This window comes from Bos javanicus, chromosome 10, assembly GCF_032452875.1.
Source record: "Bos javanicus breed banteng chromosome 10, ARS-OSU_banteng_1.0, whole genome shotgun sequence".
NCBI classification, from domain to species: Eukaryota; Metazoa; Chordata; class Mammalia; order Artiodactyla; family Bovidae; genus Bos; species Bos javanicus.
Window position 1 is genome coordinate 92,381,680 of NC_083877.1, and position 19,535 is coordinate 92,401,214.

Here is a 19,535-nt window from a genome sequence, read left to right on the forward strand (position 1 = left end):
GAAATCCAAGCCAGTCTGATATATATTGATATTTTAGCTTTTAAAAAGACACATTCAGGGAATGAAACATTTATCTGACTCTTCAAATTAAACAAGGAAAGTGACACAGTGGCAAAGAACCGAAGCAGACCACCCAGGTCAGAAACTGGAAAAAAAAAAAAAAACCTCAAGTGGGAACTATAATTTTAGGTTTCTGTGAGCCGTTGGCATTTTGTTGTGTGGTTGGGCTTTTGTTTGCTTTTCTCTTCTCTCTCTTTTAAAATTCACTTGTTTTAAGGGAGGAGTAGGGAGTAGAAGAACGTTCAAAGTTTCCCCCTAAATCAGCCATAGTAATGAGGCAACACAGTCTTTTCACATGACATTCATACACTTTTTTTTCCAGGGTTACAAAGTTTTCTCAGTTACTAGTTGGAATCCATTTATCTCTCACCATTCCAGTGAAGCAGGCTTGTTTTTCTTTTTTTAAATTCCTCAAAGGATATAGTACCTTTAAATGATACCATCAGTAACATTAGTAAGATTACTTTTCCCCTTCAAGTGTAAAGAGCTGTTCAGAACTCCAAAGAGTCACTGGGCCCGTTTGGACACGTCTGATTTACTCTTTAAAAAGGCCATCCGCTCCCTATAATGAACACTAAGCCAGCGTTTATGGAATACTTAAGCGCTGGCCTCAGTGTTTTCCAGCTTGGCTCACTTACTCCGCAAAGCCACGCCATCGGGCAGGTAAAGGCAGTGTTTTGACTTTACAGTCTAGAAGAGTGAAGCGCAGGAGACCACGAAGGACCTGCCTCAGAGAAAGAGACGGAGGCCACTAGCTGTCAGAAACCAGTTAATGATTGACTCACAGCCCTGGGGCAGCTCCTTTTAGTACAGGCTGCAACAGAGGCACACACACACCAACCACATCAACTCTCTTCATCTCAGGGAGAGGGGCGGGTGTCAGGCAAATCGCTTGGCAACGCGAGGAGGAAACTCCATCCAAAGGCCGGGTCCAGGCCGCCTCTGGGCGCTGTCCAGCGGGCATCGCGCCTGAGAGGCCAGGCTGGGGTCCCTGTATCCGGGCACCCCGAAAGTGGGGCGCAGAACGCCAACGCAGTTTGGGGGAGGGTTGGGGTGAGGAGTGGACGGTGGAGAAAAGCACCGTCCGCAAGGACACCTGTTGTCGCCTCTCTCGCTCGGGCCCCACGAAGACGTCCCGGGGACCCAGATCTCGGGGCGGACACGCACGGGCAGACAGCGCCTGTGTGCGGGGCAGGGTGTCCAGGGATCACGTCTTCCCCCCCGACCCTGCACCCCTGCCCGCCTTAGCGGACTCCCCTCGCTCACTCTCACCGCTGGAAGCCCGCGGTGGGGAGCGGCTGGGGGAAGCGCGTCTCCCCGGGGCATTCCAGCCGAGGCAGCTTCGGGGGGCTCCAGGGGTGCTCGCGCAGCTCCCGCAGCCCTACGACCTCGCGGCCGGCCCGGCCCCCGCCCGCTCCACCCGCGGGGGCCCGGAGCGCGATCGGCCTCCCAGCTCGGGGAGCAGCTACCTGCGGCGCGGCGCGCAGAGTCCCGAGGGTCCGCCGGAAAGTGGCCGCGGCTCAGCGGGAGCGGCGCCGGCCCCGGGGCGCCCCCGTCCCGCCGCGCGCTCCTCCCTGCCGTGCTCGCTCCGGGGCGGCCAGGCCGCCGGCTCCGAGTCCGAGCTCGCTCTGCGCCCAGCCGCGCCGGGCGCCGCTCCCGCCGCTGCGGATTGGCCGAGGCGCGAGCCCGAGCCGCGCGCTGACTGGCCGGCCGGGCGGTGGGCGGGTCCGACGCGGCGCGGACCCGCCCCGACCCCGACCCCCCGCGCCGCAGCCCCGCGGCGCCTCTCTGCGCCCGGAGCCCGGAGCTCAGAGCCAGACGCTGCAGCCCAGGTCCTGCCGCGCGGCCAGTGCAGCTCAGGCGCGCGGCCCGGGGGTGCAGGGGGGTGGGGACCGCCCAGGAGGCTGTCCCACAGCCCGTGTCGAGGCTGCATGGTGCGGATTGCTGCTCTCCCGTCTCACTCTTATATGAGGTTTTGACTCCGCATTCATTTAACGCTTTTCCTCTCAGTTCGGTTCAGTCGCTCAGTCGTGTCCGACTCTTTGTGATCCCCTGGACTGCAGCATGCCGGGCTTCCCTGTCCATCACCAACTCCCGGAGTTTACTCAAACTCATGTCCACTGAGTCGGTGATGCCATCCAGCCATCTCATCCTCTGTCGTCCCCTTCTCCTCCTGCCTTCAATCTTTCCCAGCATCAGGGTCTTTTCCAATGAGTCCGTTCTTCGCATCAGGTGGCAAAGTATTGGAGTTTCAGCTTCAGCATCAGTCCTTCCAGTGAATATTCAGGACTGATTTCCTTTAGGATGGACTGGTTGGATCTCCTTGCAGTCCAAGGGACTCTCAAGAGTCTTCTCCAACACCACAGTTCAAAAGCATTGATTTTTCGGCGCTCAGCTTTCTCACATCCATACATGATCACTGGAAAAACCATAGCTTTGACTAGACGGACCTTTGTTGGCAGAGTAATGTGTCTGCTTTTTAATATGCTGTCTAGGTTGGTTTTACTATATATACATATATATATATATATATAGGCATACTCTCTCTCTCTCTCTATATATATATATATATATAAATATAAGCTATAGGATTATAGCTAATAATGCTATTGGCCACCTGAATCGTTGGAAAAGACCCTGATGCTGGGAAAGGTTGAAGGCAGAAGGAGAAGGGGATGACAGAGGAGGAAATGGTTGGATGGCATCACTGCAGTGATGGACATGAGTTTGAGTAATCTCTGGAAGTTGGAGATGGACTGGGAGGCCTGGTGTGCTGCAGTCCATGGGGTCGCAAAGAGTTGGACACAACTGAGAGACTGAACTGATATATATATATATATATATATATATATATATAGGCACAGGACGCAGGGCAGTAGCTCATAAACAGTGGGCACCAAATTGTGTTTCTAGACTCAGATCGTACTTGACACACAATCTTTGTGGAGCTTGCAAAGGGTAAGCGACTTGTCCAAGGTCCTAATCACGTTAAGAGATTACTAAGGACGAGAAGGACAGCGAGGTCTTCCTCGACAAGGAATCTTTACCTAGCTATGGAGATGAGTCTGAATAATAATAACAACAACCCTAACGTTTCCATGATGCGTAGTATTCGCCAGTCAGGTTTCCAAGTACTTTGCATATATTAATTCAGAAATGCATATAACAGCTGTCATAAGTATGTACAGAGGTCCTTTGTGGACAAGAGACATCAGCTCTGAGTGCGAGAGATTTTCATCTGGAAGACAATCGCCCTGCATTGCGATGGAGAGGCACAAGTTAGAATGGAGAGCAACCGTCAGGAATTAAAACTGTCCACATCTTCATCTCTCCTCCCATTTTACAGTCTTCAGTCCTCCCAACATTCTCTCACACCTGCAATGAATCTTTCTAAAGAATAAAAACAATCACTGTAAATCAGGGTGTTCCCAGAACTTTGTTCTACCACTCATCAAAGGACCCCAACCCCATCCCCAAACACCCAGCTAGACAATGAATATAAACAAATAGCACAGTTTCTGTCTTACCTTTGACTTTGGTTGCAGTAATGTCTTCTTGACAGCAAGTATATAACCATTTTCCTACAGGTATTTCCCCCTAGTTCTTTTCTCCTGTGTTGACAGAACCCTTGAGAGAGAAATTTAGTTTAATAGAGAAGTTAAAAGACCCTGGTGAAAGCCAGTATGACTCATTCTAAAGAGCCTGATTTTTGCCCTAAGGATTAAGTATTACTTCCTCAGTCGTGTCTGACACTTTGTTACCCCATGAACTGTAGCCTACCAGGCTCCTCTGTCCATGGGATTCTCCAGACAAGAATACTGTAGTGGGTTGCCATTTCTTTCTCCAGGGGATCTTCCTGTTCCAGGGATCGAACCTAGATCTCCTGCATTGCAGGCGGATTCTTTACCATCTGAGCCATCAGGGAGTGAGCTGAAACACACTTACTTTGAAGAGCCCAAGACCCTTGGAGAAAATGAGCTCGGTTTTCTCCAGTTTACATTAGTGGATAAGCAATCAATTAACTTCATACTGAAAAGATGTATTGGTATAGTGAAGCCTTACCTGGTAAAAATGAGGGCACAGCAGATTGTATGAGGAAGTCTCTTTCACCAGCATCCCTCCCACACACCATGGGTGTGGCTTTTGGTAAAGCAGAAATTCCATCTGGATTGATCATGCAGTCACTCTGAAGAAAAGAGGCTCCTTCAGCCAAAGAACTAGGCTAACCCCAGATGATTTCTTAAACTGATCAACCTTGGTCTCATCACACTAAACTCAGCCCCCCTGGAAGGATACATGGAAGACTCTGGTTTCCTGGAACTTCCCTGGTGGTCCAGTGGCTAAGACTCCTGGCTCCCAACCCAGGGGGCCTGAGTTCAACCCCTGGTCAGGGACTAGATCCTGCATGCTGCAAGTAAGAGTTTATAAACAATTTTTTTTTTTTTAATCTGGATTCCATCACATTCACTGTGAAATCCCCCTTTGGCAGGAGCTTTTTGTGTATCCATCTCTCATCCCTGTCTCCTCTAGCAAAATGCTTTGCTTGGTTCTGCTTCCTGTGTGGCTTTTCTTCTCTGGCTACTTGGCACTCAAGACAACTAAAATAGCTCTTCCTCCATAAGGCTGTCATTAGCTCTCCCAGGCAAAGGTAGAATCCCCTCACCTGTGTTATATCTGCATGACAGCATTCTAGTTTACATGGCTGTCAGCCAGTGGGAGGTAATAGGTATTCAGTAAACATGAACTGATTGCCTAAAGTCCTTAACAGGGTAACAGGGTGGCATTAAGGAGACTGGGGCCACACCCTTATGCTGGTCAACAGGGCATCCTCCAGGTCCAGACTGGTGTGGGTCAAAGTGATCACCAACCTGACCTGATAGTGAGCAAGCAGTTTCTGTATGTCAAGCGCTATCAAGTAAAGAAAAGAATAGTTCTCTCTTAAATTTATGCAAAATAAAATGCTGCAGCTGACTTAGAAAACACTTCGGCAGTTCCTGAAAGAATTAAACATAGAGTTACCTTATCACCCAGTAATTTTGCTTCTAAAGTATATATTCAAGAGAATTTAAAACATATGTGCATGCAAAAATGTGTACACTGATGTTCTCAGAAGCATTATTCATCATAGCGGATAAATGCAAGCACCCCACATTTATCAACTGATGAATGGATAAACAAAATGAGGTGCATCCATATGATAGAATGCTATCCAGCTATAGAAAGGAGTGGATACAGATACACGCTACAATATGGATGAACCTTGAGAACACTATGCTAAGTGAAAGAAGCAGAGACCCAAAGGGCATCATATTGTAGGATACCCTTTAGATGACATTTCTACAATGGGCAGATTTATGGAGACACAAAGCAGATTAGTGGTCGTCAAGGGTCTTGGGGAAAGAGAAATGGGGAGCGACTGCTGAATGGATCTGGGGTTCCCTTTTGCAATGACGAAAATGTTCTAAAATTAGATAATGATTATGATTGCACAACTTTGTGACTATATTAAAAATCACTGAATCTTTTTTTCATGTCCACAGCATGCATTCCAAGAGTGTAGAAACTGTCAGGGAAGGCAACGTCAGTTAAATCCTGAAGTGTAGTAGCTAAAAGTATAAAAGTGTAGAGAAACAGAAAAGCCTATGAAAAAGTCAGATTGTCTTGCCCTCGTGTTGCAGCTTTCAACAACAGATCTTTTTAGATCTGCATTGTCGAACTGAACATTCTATGGTAACGGACATATTCTCCATCTGAGCTATTTGTTATGAAAGCCATTAGGCATATGTGGCTATTGGACACTTGCAATGTGGTTAGTGCAAGTGAAGAACTGGATTTTCAATTGTATTTAAATAGCTACGTGTGGGTAGTGGCTACTTCCCTGGCAGGGTAGCTTTTGCAGGTTTAGAGGACTAGAGCCATCTTCACTGGCAGTTTGGTACGACACTTCAGGGCATGGGAATGGGAAAGCCTATGTCCTTCTGTCCCAAAGCTTAGCTCAACCCTGTATCCAGGAAAAATCCCTCAATACAATCTCATTCCTCCTGATCTCCTCCCTTCTGTGAACTCTTAATGAACTTCTATCAATAATACAGTGTTTAGTTTTGTCTTTATGCAAGGTGCTTCCATTCCACAAATATTAATGGACCAAGCGCCATGAAGAATTCTGGGGAGAGCAAGGTCTGTAGACAATGTCAGCCACATCTAAGGGCTGGCCTCAAAAAGGCTGAGAAAAAGAAAAGATAAGAGAAATCCTCTACTGGGATCTGGTTGCTTCCTTTTCCTCCAGCATCTCCTGCTCACACATACAATACTCTTCCAAGTGGGAAATTGTGCTACTAAGATGCTGAAGAATCTTTATTTAGATTTCCAGTTTCCCACTCAAGCCTTTTAACGTCCTTAATTCCTTCAGCACACCTTCCAATTCATGTAGCTTTTTCCCTTCTATGAACTTTCATTGACTTTGAAATTAATAGAACATAATGGCTCCAAAATCACTGCAGATGGTGATTGCAGCCATGAAATTAAAAGACGCTTACTCCTTGGAAGGAAAGTTATGACCAACCTAGATAGCATATTCAAAAGCAAAGACATTACTTTGCCAACAAAGGTCCATCTAGTCAAGGCTATGGTTTTTCCAGTGGCCATGTATGGATGTGAAAGTTGGACTGTGAAGAAAGCTGAGAGCCAAAGAATTCATGCTTTTGAACTGTGATGTTGGAGAAGACTCTTGAGAATCCCTTGGGCTGCAGGGAGATCCAACCAGTCCATCCTAAAGGAGATCAGTCCTGGGTGTTCATTGGAAGGACTGATGCTGAAGCTGAAACTCCAATACTTTGGCCAGCTGATGCAAAGAGCTGACTCATTGGAAAAGATCCTGATGCTGGGAGAGATTGAGGGCAGGAGGAGAAGAGGATGACAGAGGATAAGATGGTTGGATGGCATCACTGACTTGATGGACATGAGTTTGGGTGGACTCTGGGAGTTGGTGATGGACAGGGAGGCCTGGCGTGCTGTGATTCATGGGGTTGCAAAGAGTCGGACACGACTGAGTGACTGAACTGAACTGAATGACTTTCTAAGTGTTCTTCTGTTATGTGGTGTCACCACTGCAAGATTTATTTGTTACAGAAATCCTTACTGAACTCCTCCTTATTTTTTGCTGGAATAGTCGTAGAGGGCATGGATAAAAAGAAAGACAGGGTCACTGGGAAGTTGAGAGCCTAGCAAGAAGGCCCACAAAGACACTGTTCCATAGAGTTTGGCTTAATATTTATTTCTTTATTGCCATACCATATGCCTTGTAGGATCTTAGTTCCCCTACCAGGGATTGAACCCCAGGCCCCAGCAGTGAAAGCATTGAGTCCTAACCACTGGACCACCAGGTAATTTCCAAGTTTGGCTTATGTGTGTTGGAAGGTTCACTAAACGCACAGGGCAAGGAACAAATGAGTAGACATAGAGAAATCAGGGAAAGCTTCTCAGAAGGGGTGATGTTTGAATTGAAGGAATTTGAAAGATGAACAAGAATTTTTGAAACATTTTTTTAAAAGTAAGATGCTATTTTTATTTTTTTAAGTGAAGTATCAGTTCAGTTCAGTTGCTCAGCTGTGTCCAGCTTTTTGTGACCCCATGGACTGCAGCACTCCAGGCCTCCCTGTCCATCACCAATTCCTGAGTTCACTCAAACTCATGTCCATTGAGTCGGTGATGCCATCCAACCATCTCATCCTCTGTCGTCCCCTTCTCCTGCCTTCAATCTTTCCCAGCATCAGGGTCTGTTCCACTGAATCAGTTCTTCAAATCAGGTGGCCAAAGTATTGGCGTTTCAGCTTCACCATCAGTCCTTCCAATGAATGAATATTCAGGATTGATTTCCTTTAGGATGGACTGGTTGGATCTCCTTGCAATCCAAGGGACTCTCAAGAGTCTTCTCCAACAGCACAGTTCAAAATAGTTAACATTATATTAGTCTCAGGTTAGCTACTGAACAACACCACCACCACCAATATAACGAACCAATGTTTGTATAGATTGTGAAATGATGATCAATTCTTAAAATGTAAGATGTGATTTTTTTTCTTTATAACTTAAAATTTTTTTAAATTCATTTATGTATAATTTTATCACCCAAAGTTGGATTTGAGGCAGCATGTCAGGGAAAGCTTTGGGGACCAATGTTTGAAAGAATACATTAACATCAAAGTCCAGCTCATCATCTGTGGCAACGGTTTTCGTTGCTAACAATGGTGTTAACTGGACAATCACTCTGGCTGCCCTCAAGGCTTAATCCTGAGAGCAAAACAAAATAAATATAAGACTCTAATCAGAGGAAGTTGAAAATGTCTCACCTGTATTATTGCAATAACCTTCTTACTGGTCTCTTGTGTTTAATCTTACTTTCTTCTATTCCAGTGTATCTTAAATTCCAGTCATCTGTGTTTGACTGTACATTCTTGCAGATGTACAAAAGTCTCCATGTATCAGCTGTACTTGTTGCTATTGTTGTTGTTTAGTTGCTAAGTCATGTCTGACTCTCCTGTGACCCCATGGCCTTCAGCCCACCAGGCTCCTCTGTTCATGGGATTCTCCAGGCAAAAATATGGGAGTGGGTTTCCATTTCCTCCTCCAGGGGATCCTCCCAACCCAGTGATGAAACCCAGGTCTCCTGCATTGCAGGTGGATTCTTTTCCACTGAGCCACCAGGGAAGCCCCTATCAGCTGTACTAAGGTTCTACTTAGTATACACTTAACTGTTTCTTAACAGTATACACCTATGTCTTTAAATTCGTCTCATTTTGCTCAACTTTATTGAAAAGGAATTTTTATATCATTATCATCAATGAAAAAACCAGTATCATTTGCCATAAATAGAACATTAACCACACAAAAAATAGTAGAATGAAAATAAGCCATGTTATCTAATCTTAGCAGGATACTGTTGGCTGCTGAAAGTTTCAAGTTTGAGGTCCTGCTTTTTCTTTGCTCAAAAAGAAGAGTATCAAGATTTAGGGCTTCCCTGATGGCTCAGATGGTGAAGAATTCACCTACAATGTGGGAGACCTGGGTTCGACCCCTGAGTTGGGAAGATCCCCTGGAGGAGGGCATGGCAACCCACTCCAGTATTCTTGCCTGGAAAATTCCATGGACAGAGGAGCCTGGTGGGCTACAGTCCATGCAGTTGTAAAGAATCAGACCAGACTGAGTGACTAAGCACAGCACATCAAGATTTCAGTTCAGCTCAGTTAGAGAGGTATTAAAGACACACTGCCACCACACTGATCATTTCTTCTTGGCTAAATCAAGCAAACAGACTGAAAGATAATTGGAAAAAGAATAATTCTCACACTATGCGAGCCAATGAAATTTATTGCCCCTTTTGCATACCACTTAAAACCTGCTTCTGCATCAAGGAAAACCAGCTCTTCACAGGTACCACATAAACGCTGCTCTGATCCATCCCACCCAGAGCTATTGATCTAACCTATAAATGTCAAGAAGAGGTGGCAAGAATATACAGAAGAACTGTACAAAAAAGATCTTCACAACCCAGATAATCACGATGGTGTGATCACTGACCTAGAGCCAGACATCCTGGAATGTGAAGTCAAGTGGGCCTTAGAAAGTATCACTATGAACAAAGCTAGTGGAGGTGATGGAATTTCAGTTGAGCTATTTCAAATCCTGAAAGATGATGCTGTGAAAGTGCTGCACTCAATATGCCAGCAAATTTGGAAAACTCAGCAGTGGCCACAGGACTGGAAAAGGTCAGTTTTCATTCCAATCCCAAAGAAAGGCAATGCCAAAGAATGCTCAAACTACTGCACAACTGCACTCATCTCACATGCTAGTAAAGTAATGCTCAAAATTCTCCAAGCCAGGCTTCAGCAATCTGTGAACCATGAACTTCCTGATGTTCAAGCTGGTTTTAGAAAAGGCAGAGGAACCATATATCAAATTAACAACATCCACTGGATCATGGAAAAAGCAAGAGAGTTCCAGAAATAACATCTATTTCTGCTTGATTGACTATGCCAAAGCCTTTGACTGTGTGGATCACAATAAACTGTGGGAAATTCTGAAAGAGATGGGAATACCAGACCACCTGACCTGCCTCTTGAGAAATCTGTATGCAGGTCAGGCAGCAACAGCTAGAACTTGACATGGAACAACAGACTGGTTCCAAATAGGAAGAGGAGTATGTCAAGGCTGTATATTGTCACCCTGCTTATTTAACTTCTATGCAGAGTACATCATGAGAAACACTGGACTGGAAGAAACACAAGCTGGAATCAAGATTGCTGGGAGAAATATCAATAACCTCAGATATGCAGATGACACCACCCTTATGGCAGAAAGTGAAGAGGAACTCAAAAGCCTCTTGATGAAAGTGAAAGTGGAGAGTGAAAAAGTTGGCTTCAAGCTCAACATTCAGAAAACGAAGATCATGGCATCTGGTCCCATCACTTCATGGGAAATAGATGGGGAAACAGTGTCAGACTTTATTTTTCTGGGCTCCAAAATCACTGCAGATGGTGACTGCAGCCATGAAATTAAAAGATGCTTACTCCTTGGAAGGAAAGTTATGACCAACCTAGATAGCATATTCAAAAGCATAGACATTACTTTGCCAACAAAGGTCCATCTAGTCAAGGCTATGGTTTTTCCTGTGGTCATGCATGGATGTGAGAGTTGGACTGTGAAGAAGGCTGAGCGCCGAAAAATTGATGCTTTTGAACTGTGGTGTTGGAGAAGACTCTTGAGAGTCCCTTGGACTACAAGGAGATCCAACCAGTCCATTCTGAAGGAGATCAGCCCTGGGATTTCTTTGGAAGGACTGATGCTAAAGCTGAAACTCCAGTACTTTGGCTACCTCATGTGAAGAGTTGACTCATTGGAAAGGACTCTGATGCTGGGAGGGATTGGGGGCAGGAGGAGAAGGGGACGACAGAAGATGAGATGTCTGGATGGCATCACTGACTCGATGGACGTGAGTCTGAGTGAACTCTGGGAGTTGGTGATGGACAGGGAGGCCCGGCGTGCTGCGATTCATGGGGTCGCAAAGAGTCGGACATGACTGAGTTTCTGAACTGAACTGATAAACATTATCATTTCTCTCTCTTATCCAAAACCATTCAATGGCTCTTTACTACCAGGTCTTCTCTTGAACTTCAGGTTCTAAGCACTGCATTCTTAGAAGGTGCTCTCTCTCAGTGTCAGCCACACCCCTGCCTGCCTCCTACCACCCAGAGGGGAGGACAGGGTGAATGAACAAGCTTATTCACATGAGGAATGTCCATCCCTCATCCAGACAGCTTAAGGCCTGACCAGGGAGAGCACGATGTCACCACATTGAGCAGAGGCAAGAGAGGACTTCAACCAGAAAAGCCTGTAGGCATTGTGAAAATGGGCTGGAGAGCCCCCAGAGAAAACAGGCATCGCCACCCTGGGGGCTGGTGGGAGCCCACAGAAAGGAGGGGTCACTGTCCCGGGTGCCAGCTCGGAGTTGAAAAAATGCCTCAGGTAGCCCAGAGGCAGCACCGTAGCTGGAATATTGCCAGTCAATACCAACGCCTGGGCTCACACATGCAGCTCAACCAACATTCCAGAAGTGAACTGTCCACCGCCCTGATCTCTGAGCTTATCCAGTGTATCATGTGAGTGAGTCATCCTGAATCAGCATACCAGGACCACTCTGGCAGTCCGTCTCATGCAATCCTGCAAAAGAAAGAGTGCACAGGCCAGGGAAGCAATCCATGCTCCCGGCCAGCCTCCTAGGTAGAGAAGACGGCTACAGGGTACCAAAAAGACCCCAGCAGGACGAAGAAGCTAAGAGCTCCTTGGGGCTCCGGTCAGTTCCATGTGCACCTGGAGAGCCCCAGGGCGCTTGTGTGCATGTGTGCCAAGTCACTTCAGTCGTGTCTGACTCTTTGCAACCGTATGAACCGTAGCCCGCTAGGCTCTTCTGTCCATGGGATTCTCCAGGCAAGAATACTGAAGTGGTTGCCATTCTCTTCCCCAAGGGACCTTCCTGAACCAAGGATCAAACCCGAGTTTCTTGTGTCTCCTGCATTGGTGGGTGGGTTCTTTACCACTAGCACCACCGGGGGAGCCCCCAAGAGCACTTACAAGGGGAGAAAAGGGGACAGACAGGGCCTGACCCAGGCTCAGGGTGCCTACCCAGACAGCACTTTCAGCCCCGCCAGTCTCAGGCACAAAGTGGAAAATTGTGAGGAAGGCATTCTGAAACAGGACCCCGAGGCCTGGAGTCTGGGGCAGTACCCCCTCTGCCTGCTGTAAGGACAGTACTGTCAGTCATATAGCTACTTTTCACTGTTGAGGCTGAAAAACTCATATACTGGACTAATTTGTCCAGCCTCCTTTGCCCCTAGGGAAGGCCATGTGGCTTAGTTCTAGTAAATGAGATGTAAGAGGCAGTTTACCAGATGGGGAGGAGTGGGTGTTTGAGAAAGATTTTCCTCCCTGATTTAAATGAAAGCCTCTTTCCCTGCCCAGTCTACTTTCTTCCTTCTTTGAATATACTTTTCTGAAGATGAGATACTTGGAGCTGTGGCAGCCATTTTGTGCTCACAAGGCAGCAAGCCTAAAATAAAGCCAAAAAGTCAAGGATGAAAGAGCAGAAAGAAAGAACCTAGCTGCTTTTGCTGTCACAGAGCATCATACCTTGAAACTTCTGAGACCTGGTTGGAAGATGTGTAATTCTATCTTAATAAGGTTGCTGACATTCAAATGAGATTATACACCTGCGAGTCCTTCATAATGTACATGATGTGTGGAAATATTAGTTATTTTTATTTGTCTCATTTGACAGATAGGAAATCTTTTTAGCTTTTTAGAGGAAAATTAAATGACCCCATCCCCTGGCCCCCAACACACACACACACACACACACACACACACACACACACACAGAATAAAGAGACACTATAGGATTTTTGTTGAAAGGGAGAACTCATTTCAGACAGCCTAGAATTGACACCCAGCTCAGCCACCTCCTGGTATCATCCTGGGCTGGTTCCTGAGCCCCAGTCCCTTATTTATAAGTGGGGATAATAATATACCTACATCCCCAGAGGGTTTGGGGAAGTATAAAATGAGAAGATGCCTATAAAGAATTTAGCACTGTGCCTATGTTCGGAGAAGGCAATGGCACGCCACTCCGGTACTCTTGCCTGGAAAGTCCCATGGATGGAGGAGCCTGGTGGGCTGCAGTCCATGGGGTCGCTAGGAGTTGGACACGACTGAGCGACTTCCCTTTCTAGCACATAGTGGGCTTGCCAGGGGGTGCAGTGGTAAAGAATCTACCTCTAATTCAGAAGATGTGGATTTGATCCCTGGTTCAGGAAGATCACCTAGAGAAGGAAATGGCAACCCACTCCAGCATTTTTGCTGGGATAACCCCACAGATAGAGGAGCATGGCAGGCTACAGTCCATGGGATCACAAAGAGTCGGACATGACTGAGTAACTGAGCACACACACACACTGGCACATAGTAGGTGCTTGACAAATATTTAATATTAATTATTCTTTTACTCCACAGATGTCTGTAGCTACAGATCTCCTGGATCAGCCCTGCTCTGCACTAAAAAGGAGTTATGAGAAAACATTTTGAAAGGAAGCTTGCCTGAGGCTGCAGTGATATATGAGTATCTGGCATTCGAGAGGTAAAACAGCAGGTGGGCAAGAGCAGAGCGTTGGGAGCCAGGTGGCTTGGCTGTGAATCCTGGCTCAGTCACTTAATGGTTATTGACAAGTTATTTAGTCTGTGCCTCAGTTTCTTCACCTCTGAAATGGGTTCTCGTGAGGAGTGAATGAGATAAGGCACATCAAGTGTTTAGGGTGGTGGCTGGCACATAGTGTTAGGAATTACTACATACCATTCATATTAAATCTCTGAGTTAATTTAAAATTCAAAATAAAGTTTGTTCTTGAAAATCCCAGTTGGCTTTTACTTCAAGATGATTGGGCCGGGGGAGGGTGGATAAAAGAACACAGAGATACATCTGATGTCTTTGTCTTAGGCCCCTTTGCCTAAAAATCCACCCTCCCCTTTTCTGGCCCATAAAACCACCACATATTCTCCACTGCCCCAAGGCCAGGGCTTGCTCTCTTATGCTTCTGTCCCTCAAAAAGGACTCATCTCTCCTTTTACTGCCCATCTGTAAATTTCCCAACGTCTTTAACAAATGTTTCTTCCGCGGAGAGGTGAAAGTAAGGGGGATGTTTTTAAAATCTTGGCAGTTTGCGGACAAATACAGAGCCATAGTTCACACTGGAATTCGTGCCTCCCTCTCCAAAGATGAAGGGATTATCAGAGGACTTGGGCAGACGGGGCTTCTCAACACCAGGAGGAAAAAACACACAGAATAACAATCTGATCTTCCATGGGAAAGAGCGCCAGCCCCCACGGCTGCGTCTTGAGGAGGAGATGTACCCTTGAGTGAGCGCGAGTAAGGTTTGGACCCTGCACAGCCTCTGTTTCAGTCCCCATTCTGGCATTTAACAGCTATGTGACCTTTGAACCAAACATCTCTGAACCTATTTTCTCACCTATAAAATGAGGGTAATACCAGCCTCCAGGGGTAATTCTGATGATGAAATGGGATACTAATGCAATGCCTGGCACTAAGTACTTCATGTTTGTTAAGCGACTGAAAAGGGCTATGAAAAACCAGTACCGTTGTTGGATGGATGTATGCAAAGCCCGAAAGCCCAACAAGGCTTCACGTTGCCCACCCCTTCCCTGATCACAGACCAGTCCCCAGATTGTCCCGGAGGCCTTCACACAGCTCCTCCTACCCTCCATCTGAGGTTGATCTGCAACTGAGAAGCCCAGACGGGCGGAGACTTGGCATTCACCCCCTTCCCCAAACCCTTCTCCTCTCCAGCTGGCACAGAAACGCTCCACATTTGCAGCCTCCACGGCAATTACGAGAACCTACTCCCTTGTATTGTTTTTCTTCTCTGAACGAGGGAGCAAGCGCATGATTGCAACAGGAAAAACAACTCTGGAATTGGACACTGTCTGGACTGGTCCCCGTGTCTGAGCCCCTGGAAAGATGTTCGATGCTGGTGGGATGGGGGATGAGCTGGACAAGCAGCACATGCTCACCGTAGGCTGGCCAGCAGAGCAGCTTGCATTTCAGGATGAGAAATAGTACAATCCTAACAAACACGGAGAAGGCGATGGCAGCCCACTCCAGTACTCTTGCCTGGAAAATCCCATGGACAGAGGAGCTTGGTGGGCTGCAGTCCATGGGGTCGCTAAGAGTCAGACACGACTGAGCGACTTCACTTTCACTTTTCACTTTCCTGCATTGGAGAAGGAAATGGCAACCCACTCCAGTGTTCTTGCCTGGAGAATCCCAGGGACAGGGGAGCCTGGTGGGCTGCCGTCTATGGGGTCACACAGAGTTGGGCACGACTGAAGTGACTTAGCAGCAGCAGCAGCAGCAACAAACACGGAACTCCTAGAGTTAGTTTACAGGGCAAATGATCAGCACTTTGCGGGCATTGTCGAGCTTAATCATCGTAGCTGTCTCAGAGAAGCATTTTTTATCTTCATTAGATCAGTGAGGCAAATGAGGCTCAGAGAGGTTAAGGAGGTCTTTGAGGGCACACAGGAGTCAGGGGTTTTGTGAACGTTCCACTCCTTTTTGCAAGCCGTCAGAGCCTATTTATCTCCCAGCCCCTGCCTATAGCAACACTTCCAAACCCCTGGGAGTGCTAAGTCCTGTCTGACTCTTTGTGACCCCATGGACTGTAACCCGCCAAGCTCCTCTGTCCAGGGGATTCTCCAGGCAAGAAGACTGGAGTGGGCTGCTATCCTCTACTCCAGGGATCTTGGTGACCCACGGACCAAACCCCCCTTCTCTTATGTCCATCCCGCATTGGCAGGAGGGTTCTTTACCACTAGCGCCACCTGGGAAACCCCCAAACCCTCAAGAAAAAAAGAAAGTGAAGTCGCTGAGTCCTGTCCAATTCTTTGCAACCCCATGGGCTGTAAACCCACCAGGCTCCTCCCTCCATGGAATTTTCCAGGCAAGGGTACTGGAGTGGGTTGCCATTTCCTTCTCCAGGGGATCTTCGTGATCCGGGGATTGAACCTGGGTCTCCCTGCATTGTGGGCAGACACTTTACCATCTGAGCCACCAAGGAGTCCAAACCCTCAGGTGCATTCCTGGGACCTTGTGGAAAAGCAGGTTCTGATTCACTAGAGTCGCAGGTGGGGCCTGAGATTGCATTTCTAGCACATTTCCCAGGGCTGCTGCGGATTGGGGCACTTGAGTTAGACCAGTGGTCTGGACCTTGGCTGCCTGTCCGAATCACCTGGGAGCCTGCAAAAGGCTGATGGGCGATATCACCCAAGAGATTCCGATCCTGCAGGTCTGGGGTGCAGAGTGGGCAGATGACTCCCCCCAGCGGGAGTCTGTGTCACCAGGGCCGAGCCTGCCGTTCTGGAGGGAGGAAGTGTCTGTGGGCTCCCGAGTATACCGGGTCACCCCAGGTGCCCCTTTTGGCCCCCGCAGAGGCGTCCAGGGCTGGGGTCGCCCTTGAGGAGGCCTCTGGCAGCCAGCTTCCAGAGGGGAGGAGGCCAGAGCCGCCACCTGTCTCCTTGAAATAGGTCGCAGCTGTGCGGGGGTGATGACCTCACCGCCTCTGGCTTCTGCCACCGGCCAAGGGGCGATCTGGAAAGCTCTCTCCGCAGATCCCAGATTCAAGGCGGCTCCGGGCTCCCCGGGAGGCGTCGGTCAGCGGAGAGAGAAGGGCAGCCGCGCAGGGGCAGCTGCGGGGCCGGGCGGGGGGGTTCCGGGGAAGGGCGCGCCCCGCCCCCGCCCCCCGGGGACTCCCGGCCCCCTGCCCCACATACACACACCCCGGGGCTGCGCTGTGAGCACCAGTGACGGCCTCAGGCAGCCTCCCTCCCCAACACTGGGGGATGGTGAAATCACAAGTCCTCCTCCTCCTCCCTTTAAAGTGATGCCTGAACAAACAAATGGGCTTGGGGAGCTTCCCTGGTGGCTCAGACAGTAACGTCGTCTGCTTGCAGGGCTGGAGACCTGGGTTCGATCCCTGGGTCAGTAAGAGTGGGAGACGACTGAGCAACTTCACTTTCACTTTTCCCTGGTGGCTCAGCTGGCAAAGAATTCGCCTGCAATGCTGGAGACCTGGGTTCTATCCCTGGGTTGGGAAGTTCTTCCCTGGAGAAGGGAAAGGCTACCCACTCTAGTATTCTGGCCTGAAAAATTCCATGTACTGTATATAGTTCATACTCTTGCAAAGAGTCCGACACGACTGAGTGACCTTCACTTTCAAACAAACAAATACCAAAGTCTGTAAGTAAAAATGGAAAAATCCATCTTTTCTTCCTCTTCCACTTCCCCCAGGCAACCACAGCTAACAGTCGGGGATCTTACCTTCCACATTTTTTTCTATGCCTAAATATGTCTTTGTACACACACTGTTGTTTAGTCATTAAGTCTGGTCCCGTTCTTTTGAGACCACAGGGACTGTAGCCAGGCTTCTCCTTCCATGGAATTCTCCAGGCAAGAATACTGGAGTGGGTTGCTATTTCCTTCTCCAGAGGATCTTCCCCACCCGGAGATGGAACCTGTGTCTCCTGCATTGTAGGCAGATTCTTTACCACCAGGGAAACCCTTGTACTCATATACACACATGTAATACTATTTTTATTTTTTTAATTTTATTTTATTTTTAAACTTTACAAATTGTATTAGTTTTGCCAAATATCAAAATGAATCCACCACAGGTATACATGTGTTCCCCATCCTGAACCCTGCTCCCTCCTCCCTCCCCATACCATCCCTCTGGGTCGTCCCAGTGCACTAGCCCCAAGCATCCAGAATCATGCATCGAACCTGGACTGGCAACTCGTTTCATACATGATATTATACATATTTCAATGCCGTTCTCCCAAATCTTCCCACCCTCTCCCTCTGCAACAGAGTCCATAAGACTGTTCTATACATCAGTGTCTCTTTTGCTGTCTCGTACACAGGGTTATTGTTAGCATCTTTCTAAATTCCATATATATGCGTTAGTATACTGTATTGGTATTATTATATATTCCCTGAATGCTCAGTGGGTAAAGAATCCGCCTGCAGTGCGGGAGACCCAGGAGACACAGGTTTGATCCCTGGGAGGGGAAGATCCCCTGGAGGAGGGCGTGGTAACCCAATCCTGTATTCCTGCCTGGAGAATCCTATAGACAGAGGAGCCTGGTGGGCTACAGTCCAATGGGTCACAGAGTTGTACATGACTGAGTGACTAAGCACACAGCACACATATTATTCTAAACACTGTCATGGATATCTTTTCCCTATAGTTACATGTACTCATAAATTATTTTAGTGTATGTCAAACATCTGGAAATCAGAATCTCTTGAGGACATTTTTAAACATAGAGATTGAGAGGTCTCATCTCAGACAGACTGAACAGAATAAGTATTCATATGTAACATGGTATTCATGTTGCTGCTGCTGCTGCTAAGTCACTTCAGTCATGTCCGACTCTGTGCGACCCCATAGACGGCCACCCACCAGGCTCCCCCGTCCCTGGGATTCTCCAGGCAAGAACACTGGAGCGGGTTGCCATTTCCTTCTCCAATGCAGGAAAGTGAAAAGTGAAACTGAAGTCGCTCAGTCGTGGCCGACTCTGAGCAACCCCATGGACTGCAGCCTACCAGGCTCCTCCGCCCATGGGATTTTCCAGGCAAGAGGACTGGAGTGGGGTGCCATTGCCTTCTCCGGTATTCATGTTAGGTATCCGATATCTCTAGTGGGTTTTGTGGAGAATGTCTTGCCTTTGTAATAATGTTGCACAGAAGCAGCTGGGCCGCAGTTCCTGAACATTTAGGCTGTTCCGGCTCTTTTCTTCGTGCTACAGACAGTATCGCAAACATATGCATATTGTACAGGCACCTGCATGTGTGTGTTTCTGTAGGATAAATCTGTGGAAGAGCTAAGTCTTAGGCTTACCTAGAACTTCTTTTCCTTCTCAGAGTGCTCATGGTTAAAACAGAAACTCATAGCAGGACAGACACTGAAAACCTACATTGTCAGGACCGGTACTGCCCAGTGGAAATATAAGGAGTCAGATACATCATTTAAATTTTTCAGTAGCCAGAATCATGTTAGTAATACACTTTTATTTAAGCTGATGTATCAAAATATTATCTCAACATATAGTCAAGAATTATGAATGAAATATTTTACACCTTTTTTGTTGTTGTTAAATCTGTGACAATTGGTGTAGATTTTATACTTTACAGCACACCTCAGCTCAGACTAACCACATTTCAAGTGTTCAGTCCTCACATGGGCCAAATGGTTATTATTATATTGGACAGTTCAGATCTAGAACATTTGTTTCCCCCCCCCCCCTTTTTTTTTTTGAAGAACTGTTACTTGGGAGATAGTTATAGGAGACAAAGA

At 47.3% G+C, this 19,535-nt stretch overlaps 1 protein-coding gene across 4 annotated transcripts in view; it reads right to left on the minus strand.

The window, feature by feature from the left end:
* Window positions 1-1,693, minus strand: part of STON2 (stonin 2) — a 182,013-nt gene extending 180,320 nt beyond the window's left edge. For 3 of the 4 annotated variants that reach the window (XM_061429619.1, XM_061429618.1, XM_061429614.1), the window contains exon 1: window positions 1,530-1,693. The gene's annotated coding sequence lies outside the window, so the exon portion shown is untranslated. The remainder of the gene's footprint in view (window positions 1-1,529) is intronic. The other variant, XM_061429617.1, reaches the window with a different exon arrangement.
* Between the last annotated feature and the right edge of the window lie 17,842 nt (window positions 1,694-19,535).